We start from the raw sequence: 9,620 nt of genomic DNA, 5'->3' as shown, positions 1-9,620 counted from the left end.
CCCCGTAGAGAAAAGACTAACTTTAAATACTAATTAATACTTTCCCGGAAATGATACATTCAGTCTCCCTCCCACTCTGTCAGGCTTTCAGCTGGTTAATGTTTAGTTTACAAAATGCATTGGTCATGACTCATTTTTTCCCCCTCATCTGTAGGTACAGTGAGGGCAGCTATCCACGGGTCATTGATGACGGATAATATCTGCTTTGGTGTGAGGAAATTTACATTAGTCAGGGCACAGTCACAATGATAAAAAATAAGTTAACTACTGCAATAGCCAGGGAAGAGCTACCACATACTAGATGAAGACTCCATTATAAACAGCAAGCAATGTTGAACGCTAAGATTGGTTGGTAAGAAAACTGGTTGATTCGTTGGTAGTTTCATTTATTAAGTGATTCATTCAACAATTACTTTTGAGCACAACCAGGTGCTGGTATATGATGGGGAAGCCAGGCCCAAATTAAGAAAAAAAAAGATGGACTCTAAATACATCCCAAGTTGCTGTGAAGTTCACAATTTTATCCTTCTTTGTGGCTGCATAATATTCCATCGTGTATATATACTCAGTGATCTGTCACAGACACAAAGAATTGAGTACCACATGTTTTCACTCACAAGAGGCCCCTGAACATTTATCATAATACTACATGAAAGAGATTGGCAGGAGTGGATCACTGCCAGGGGAGGAGGGGATGGCACATGACATTAATAAGGGTACCTGATCTCAAACCAGGCAAAGAGAGGACCAATGAGAGGCCCAAACTTCACCTGTATGATGACCACTTAGGTACCTAACTCTAAATTGTACACCACATCTTTAAAATAAAAAAAAAATGACTTTACATCTGGTGATAAAATCCCTTATTTATTCTAGGGTCACTCAGTTATTCAACATCCAAAAAAGGAACACCTTCTGTGTACCCAGCTCTATTCACAGATTTACAATTTAATGCTGACTAAGCCAGATGGTGTTTTTCAGAGGCAGATTGCTATGAGGTAGGTGAGCCCTCAGAAAAGTCTGTGCAAAAGTACTTTCCTTGTTAGTAAGGTGTAGTGGTTCACTAGCTCATTGTACTTATGGGTACCTCCATTGCCAGAAAGACAGAAAGTAGTTTCCAGTCAATTAAGCAACCAAAGGATGGTATTTGTTTTGAGTGTTTACTCTGTGCCTAGTGTTGTGCTCTTTTTTTCTAGATAATAGGTGGACATTGTAAGGATCCGGTTAATTGCCCATGAAAGTGCAGTGTGGAATTGTTAATATAGCAGATCCTAACTGGGACCCGTAAAAAAGGGATGCCTGCCTCTGGGCACTTATTATGAAATAGTATAGTAGATACAGTAAGTACACACAATGTAGCCATGCCTTGCAAGTAAATGCTTCACCCGTGAACCCTGATTATTTCAGAGGGGTAGTATTCTCTTTTAATTTGCTTTTTAAACATTTTTCTTTGTTCTCCAATACCCAACTTACAGTAGAAGTGGGAGCTTATAATAGCCAGACTAAAAAAAGATGAAAATTTTACCTAACTTAAGAGAGGATACTTACGTCATATTAATGAAAGTATCTGGTATTATCTACTTAGGGCAATGTATAAGTTTTCACTGGACTCGGGGAATTAAATACGTTTTGAATAATGTATTTTTTAGGAACCCTGAGTACATTTGTTGGGCTGATACAATGTTAGGTAAACTCATTATTTCCCGTTAATTTTAATTGTATAAAGTTATAGTCCTTGCTATAAACAACTGGTGCTTTTAAATCCAGTTTTTCTAAAGTAGAGATCTCCAATGTGGTTAATTCATGGGACATTTTAACAAAGTGTGGTGAGTGTGGGGAGAAGTGAATGAGAGACAAATTTTAAGTGAACCAGGAAAGTAGCAGAGGCTCTAGGAGCTAGGAGATATTTGAGAGAGCAATCCTTTGCCCTAGTCTTTCTGCAACGTCTTCTGTAGCATGTTGTTCAGTTCTTATTGTCAAAACTAGGGGAAAGTTTGGGTTCTTTCATTAAGTCTCAGAAATGTTTGTCACTGAGCTCTAGTGGAGAGTATCTTTAAAAGGGCAATGATTTCTAAGTCTTTTCGCAGTTAGCTCTGGATGATGTGAAGAATGATCATAATTGCATGAATGTCAATAGAAACACAAAAGAGTGATGGTAATAATAAATAGTGCTTGGTTGTAAGCACTATGCCAGATACTGCAAGTGATGGAAACCAGGCAACTCCTGACTGGGAGCATCTAATAAAATGTTATGAGTTCTGCCTCAAAGAGGTTAAGATGGATGGTATACTGTCAACCCCGGAATTTTCCAAATGCTTTTTGGATTTTGTTTTGCAAAAACTCAAGTAAATGTGCTTGTTTTATACTGTTTGTTGACTTGTTGAACATGGTTGATATTTTTGCCATGTAGAAACTGAGATGAAGCAATTACAAACCAGCTTGGTATTTACTAGAGTTTCAGTAGAAATGAATGAACACATTTGTCCCCAGATGTAAAGTCAAATCAACACTTGAACTTTCAGGCTTAAGGAAAATATTCTTTCTGTCCAACCACTCTTTGGGTGAGGTGCTACCATGCAGATGGAGTACCCTCCACATTTTCTGGAGAAATCAGGCCCTAGATTGTTTAGGTATAGTAAAGGGCACAGTTTTACATTGCACAGAGTTCAAAGATACCTACTAATGTGCAAGTCAAGAACCAATCAGGATGAGAAAAACTGTGGGGTCAGACCTACCTGGGGTTAGGGTTCAATCAATGGGTGAATTCTCTGAGTCTCGTCTTTCTTATCTTGGAGTCATGGTATTATGCGTGTGTGACAGAGGTGTACAAGCACATACAGTATGTGAAGTACACATAGTAAGCGACAGAATGTGTTTGACAGGAATAGGGACACTGAAGGCACCGACTGAGGTTCTGTTCTCAGTTCTGCCACTTGCTAGGCTATCACCCTCAGCTCATAAATTAGCTTATCTGAGACTCAGTTTCCTCCTCTGGAGAAGGGGTCAAACCTAATAACCACCTCAAAGGGCCACTGTGAGGATTGAATTATACAAGTGGAAAACATATGTATATAAATCATTAACATACTCGTGTGTGTGTCCCTAAAGTGCCTCACCCAGTGCTAGGCACAGAAATATCTCTTTAGTGACTGGCTGACATATTGAATATGCTGAGATGCTGGACCAAGCCAGTTTGAGCAAAAACATTCTCACAAATATCTCTTGCAAATAAGCTGGAGGGATGCCTATGGAAAGCCAAGGCAGGCTATGGGGCAGGGGAGATCACTTTTGGTGTTCTTTCCTTTCTTCTTCAGGGGATGGTTACGGGATGCTGGTGTTAGACTATTGCTCTAGCATCACTGATACTCCTTGATGTTATAAACATGTAAAACCCGAGACCCATTTTAATACCTTTATTTTCCCGATCTCATTAAATAATTCCTTCAAGATCATCCTCCACGGATAACAAGGATTGTTTTGTGAACTTACTTATTTTCTCTGTATATTTGAACAATTCTTGAAAAAGAAACTGGTAAGCAGCCCTTTCAGCCACGTGCATCCATTTCCAAAGTGACTAGTCTGCCTTGTGATTTCATCTGGAAAGAAATGAGTTTCACGATAGTCAGGAAATAACCTACATTATAAAGCAGCTTGCATTCAAAACTGTGGCTCTAAACATTAAAATGATTTGGCTTTCTATCTCAGCTCTACTATGAACTACTAAGTGACTTTCAGTCAACAGTCATTGACTCTCCCTAAGCTTCAGTTTTCTCATCTGGAAAATGGGGAGTAGGCTACCTTGTGGGCCTGTTTACAGATTCCTGAGTGAGTACACTTAAGGCACCTAAAGAGAGGTGGCATTAAGGTAAAAGTCTAACAAATATTGACCATCATGATTATTGTAACCATTTGTTACCATCCCAAAGCCCCTTTCGTTTTAGACAGTAGAAGTGAAAGGTTGTTTAATGTTATTGTAATAAGATTCTCGCAACCTGATATTTTCCAGTTCATCTTTCTTAAGAACGGCTGTCTGTCAGATGTGTCTACCTGGAGATCATAGTGTGTTCATGAGAAAACAAGGACCCATTGCTTACTGGTTACGCTTGAGCGGAAAAAAGGACGGCAACCTCATCCTCATGCAAAAATTGTTGTGGGCAAATGTTTCCCAAAGGAGACCTAAGACAGGGCATAGCAGTAAGGAGCAAGGCTGCACATTCTGGCAGAAACTCCGCTGTCTGCAGGGCCGTCCCCTCCGCCCCTTGCAGAGTTGCACATGAAATCTGCTCTTATGAGCTCCATCTGGTCCTAATCATCCCATTTCCTGTCTCTTGAGTGCTCATGTACACTGGAGCACTGTCTACACTGAAACTTGCTCAGGGCTCTTTGCATGAGTCTGCCTTTTTAAAAGAGGGCCTCTTTCTTCCCCATTTCCCCACAGAGGTGAAGAGAAATGGCTTTGCAGTCAATTAGACCAGGGTTCAAATACCCACTCTACCCCTTACTCTCTGGGTTCCTGAACTTCTTTGAGCTTTGCTTTTCTCATTCGTGATATGGCGAGTTAACATGTGTAAAGGGCTTAGGAGAGGGTTGGCACATAATAAACACTCAATAAATACTAACTCCATCCTGAAAGCCTGTTTCATAAATAGTAGTGGTGGACAGAATAAAAAGTGGTTTCAACAATGATATTCTCTGGGTGTCTGGAAAAGCTACTGTCAGTTGTTATGACATCATTTTTTCTTACAACATGTACACCTAGAAAAAGATAGCCCTTCCTCCTCTATCCTTAGATATAACTGCACTGTATGATACCTAGTAGGATAACCCAAGTCTAAAATTCCAAAACCATTTTAACTCTTTGCAACAATCTCATAATTGTAGAAAATCACTTTAACTTTCACCTTGAGAGAAAACCAAAAATAACTTCAAAACAATCCCTCTTGGTAAAAGAAGGAAGATATGGAGTCAAACACTGTTTAGCATCAGTGAAAGAAACTCAAAAAGATGTTTTAAGACTTATCTGCTAGAATAATAAATTTGATGTCTTGGTTATAGATTCTGCTACTACCTCTTAATGTGTCCCCTTTCTCTTCTTACCCTTGGCACATACACCTTTTCTGTTTCATAAAGTGGCTTCTTTCTAGACTGGAAGAAGTATTAAAATATTGGTGACAGCCTTTCTTAGCTGCTGAGAAATTTAGTGCTTTGGGAGAATACTAGGTACATTGGCCACTGGACTATTGTGGCTTTTGTGAAATATTTAGATGTCATAGATGAGTATGAAGAATTTGCAATTTGAAGTTTAGTTAATGTTCAAATATTTCTGTATCCATCCTCTATCCTCTGAGTTCTTTACACACAGGTCCAGGCTGGAGGGCCAGTTTTATGGGGTGGGGTTATGTCTTGGGATTGTGGAAGCTTATGCTCAAAGGATCTCAGAGTCATCTACCATAACCCTTTAATTGCTCCCGTGAATTTTTTTTTAAATTAAGTGTATTGTGGATTTCTTTATGAGGCTGAAGGAAACGGAACCATAGCCTAGAAAAATACACACCCGTGTAAGCTCACAGATAATTTTGAATATAGTTCCAGGAGGACTCACTGATGCATCTCTGGACCTCTAAGAATCTACAGATAGGAATTTTACATCTGTGAACCTCATAGAGTCTATAGGTAGGAGTTCCTGGCTGGTGCTGGTATCAGTATTGTCCTTAGGCAGGGCCCTGATTATAAGGATTCTTTTCTGTTTTTACGAGCTCAATGGGACACAGAGTCTACAGAGCAAGAAGATGCACCTAGTTGGAGCCCATGTCATGCATCCATTTGTAGGCCACTCTCTGGGGACCCAGGGCACATGTTATAGGCGTCTTCCCAAGGCTTGCTATCTCGGTGGTACACCATGTCACCAGGTGTGCACACTTCTGGGTGGTTGTTTTTCTTTAAGATGGGTTAAGAGCTTGGAAATTAGGATGAGTGTCCACACACATAGGTGTAAGTTCCCTTGCAGAGCAGGACGGAGGAAGGGGAGGGGGGAGAAAAAAGAAGTAGGGTGGGCTTTAGACCAGGGTGTTCCATTTGGGAGAGGGGGAGGAATGAACTTCACATCTAGATGGTGAAATGGCATGTGAATATAAGACAGAAGGGATGATGGTGACCCTTTTATAGACAAGCCACTATAGACAGTCTCCAAAAACGATTTCCATTTCACCAGCAGACACCCAAATGAATATTATGAATCATTCACTTTCCTTTAGAAAACAGCTTAGAACAAAGACCTCTTGATAGAAAGCAGAAAGGTAAACAACATGTAATCATCACTTGCTGTGTGCCAGATCCAAAGGGAAGTGTTTTACATGCACGATTTCATTTAATTATTATAGCAACCCCTGATATAGTCTGATTATTCAGATGGAGAAACTGCTGCTCAGAAAAGTTAAGGAATTTACTCAAAGACACAAGCAAGAGCAGTCTCTGAGATTTGAACTCAGGTCTTACAAATCCCAAAGTCTAGCCCGTAGTCACTGCACACCTCAGATGAGGGCTTATGAAGAGGCGTTCATGGTACAGAAAGATGAATTGACCGGCAAAGTTCAGTAAGTGGGCAGGTATGAAAAGGCAGCAGCCTGACTGGAGACAGGGAAGTGGGGACTGGCCTGTGGAACTGACGAGGAGCATAAGGACTGGAATTGTGAGGATTGGCAAGAGGAGGTTCTGGTGGCCGTGAAATCTAGGCAGAGCTGACCAGCATATTGAGACAGGAAGTCAGGCACCCACTCACTCCAGAGGAGTGGCTTATGACCTTAATTGACTGTTTTACTTTCCTTTTACTAACAAAAGTCCAGGATTTGTTTCAGCCATCCCAACTCCCAAACACTACTTACTGTCAGAGGGGTAGGAAAGTTCACATATATCCATGAGGCGAACCACACAATGGCCCCATGTTCACTCCAGAGAACGGTTTCCCTGTGTGTGAAAAACTCCATTCCTCCTTTTTCTTAGAATTGACAATATTTGGGAGAGAAAAGGGAGCTGTTAACTGGTGAGACAATTTCTAAATCAATTCTTCAACTTGCCCCCCCCCAGAAGAGGTAATAAAGCAGTATCGTCATTAGACATTTGGGTCACTGAGCTTTTGTGCAAGTTCAGAATGAAGTAACATTGATACATTACTTTGCAGTATAAAATTTCACTCCTTTAGTAAAGTACAGAGGTAAAAAAGAATGGCGTATGAGCCAGACTGACACAGGGCTGAGTCTAGCTTTACCATTGACTAACTGGGTAATTTTGGATGAGTCATTGACCTCTTAGAGCCCCGTTTGACCCATTTGAGAACTGGAAGAACATCCCTGGAGGAGGAGGTGGCAAGGAATTCACTGAGCTGGCTCATGTAAAGGGCCTGGCTTATAGCAAGTTCTCACTGCACACGAGCTATCAATGTTAGATCCTAGGTTCCCAAACACTTGGTCTGACTTCAGAGTCTGGTGTTGGCTCCATCTGCCAGGGTGAAGACAAGAAGCATTGCAGGAGGGGCCATGATTGCAGTCCCCAAACTCAGAGCTCTCTGGAAACTCAGTTTCCTCACTGACCAGAAGTAGGATGCAGGAGGAGGTTGAGTCAAAAACTTCCCTAATTCAGTATTAACTTACTGATTGAAAATATAATAGTATCATTCAGTTGGGGCTGTTTTGAAGGTTGAATTCTATAACCCACACAATAGTGCCAGTCACAAGCATGTCTATCGCATAGTAAACAATCAATTGTATCATCTATTATTATGATGTATTCAAATATTTCTTGAGTGGCCTTTATGTGGCAGGCACTGCTCTAGGAGCATCTTCAGAACAGAGGGACCTTTGCCTAGAAGACTGGTTTCCTGTCATTCAGCATTTGTGGTGAGGGGAAACCCAGGAACTGGGGTACTGTTGAAAACCTAAGCCCACACCTGTGTTTCTAGGGGCCACTCCACACCAAAGAGGATGTGCTTATTACTCAGGAGGCCCAGATAGGATGTGACTAGAGGAAGGGTCTGACTGAGGCTGAAGAAAAAAGCAAAAAAGATGAAGCCAGGTAAGTGGCGCCAGATGTCAGGCCAAGATAGAAGTGGAAGTGAGGACACAGAGGGCGCACAGTGCAAGCTGGGGTAGGTCAGGATGAAGATCGTGGTGAACGTGGGTATCTGAGAATGGCTTTCACAGCATGGTGCAAGAGTGGTCCTTTCAACCTGAAGTGACTGGGTAGAACCAGACTCCAAATGACATCTACACTTTTAAATAAATTTTGAACCTCTCCGTTTTTGAATAAGGCCCAAGTTCAGGCCTAGAAGGCTGTGAAAACAGAAGTTCTGAGAAATAATTGATTACCGAGTCATTCTTACCTTCAGCAGCCTCCTGTGAACAACCAGAGTCTAGATGTGTTGACCTTCAAAGCATATGCGTGGGTAGGCATGATTTGTGCTAAGAAGCAAGCCATATGGTCTTGGATGGTTTGATTTAGATGCTGGTCACAGGTGTGTGTTTTCACTGGAATGCCTCAAGCACTTTATTTGCTGACAGAGACTGTAAACGGATTAACGAGTAAGATATGCTGGATGAGGCTGAGTAAGAAAAATGGGGCTGGTCTGTTTTGTCCACCTGGTTCTGTTGATTCTACACATTAAACATTAAGTGGAAAAGGGGAAAATGACTGACTTTGAGATGATCTTGCTTTAAATGCTCTCTTAAACAAAGAAAGAAGCCTTAATTCAGAGGCACTGCTTATGTAACAAAAGTAGAGGCTTCACCTTGAAGTGACTGAGGAAAACCAGTGCCACACTGTTAGTTAAACAAGCACTGATACGATTATGTGAGATGATAAACAAATGTTCAAGCCAATCACTACAAAGAAAATAATAATTCAAACCAGGTGCATGGCACGGAACAGGCAGACCCACCATGGTGTTGCTTAAACTCCTGGCTTGTCACCTGATTCAGCTAAGTCCCTTCATATTTCAGAAACTTGCTGGAACATGTTTTCTTCCTCACCCTGCCCCGCAAAACAGCCCCTCCTGGCTCCATTTACCATCTTATTTCGCCTTGATTCCATCATCCATCATTATAATAACCCCTTACAAATCCACTTAGCTTCATTGTCCATCATTCCCTCCTCCATCCTCTCCTGGAAAAACATCAGCCCAGATGAACATCATCTGCCTTCTCCAGGCTTGCAGCTGAGCAGATGAATGTTACCAGATAAACTCGCACTCTGAGATACTTTCTCTTTAACTTTCGTTGTACCTCCATTAAACACTCAATGTCCCCCAGTAACCCTGCTATTTCTCCAGGAGGTTTGACTTCCCACTTGCTGAGAACACGATTTCTGCCTTCCCCCGTCTCTTTACACCTCACGCATCTTTCTTTCCTCCACTGCCAGCGAGCTCCCTTCATGCTGCGTTGAGAAGTTAGTAGCACCAGGTAAAACATCCCTCTCTTTCCACAACCAATGAACCAAACAAACTGACCTACACGTGCTGTCTGGACCTACACTTAACAATCCTTTTCTACTTCCCTCTGATCACAGTACAGATTGGGGCCTTTCCTCTAGGGCTGATGCCTCTCCTTGGGCTCCAGACTCCATCTTCTCAG

Source organism: Carlito syrichta, unplaced genomic scaffold, assembly GCF_000164805.1.
Source record: "Carlito syrichta isolate Samal-C Ts95f unplaced genomic scaffold, Tarsius_syrichta-2.0.1 Scaffold305717, whole genome shotgun sequence".
Classification (NCBI taxonomy): Eukaryota; Metazoa; Chordata; class Mammalia; order Primates; family Tarsiidae; genus Carlito; species Carlito syrichta.
This window is presented reverse-complemented; position numbering follows the sequence as displayed.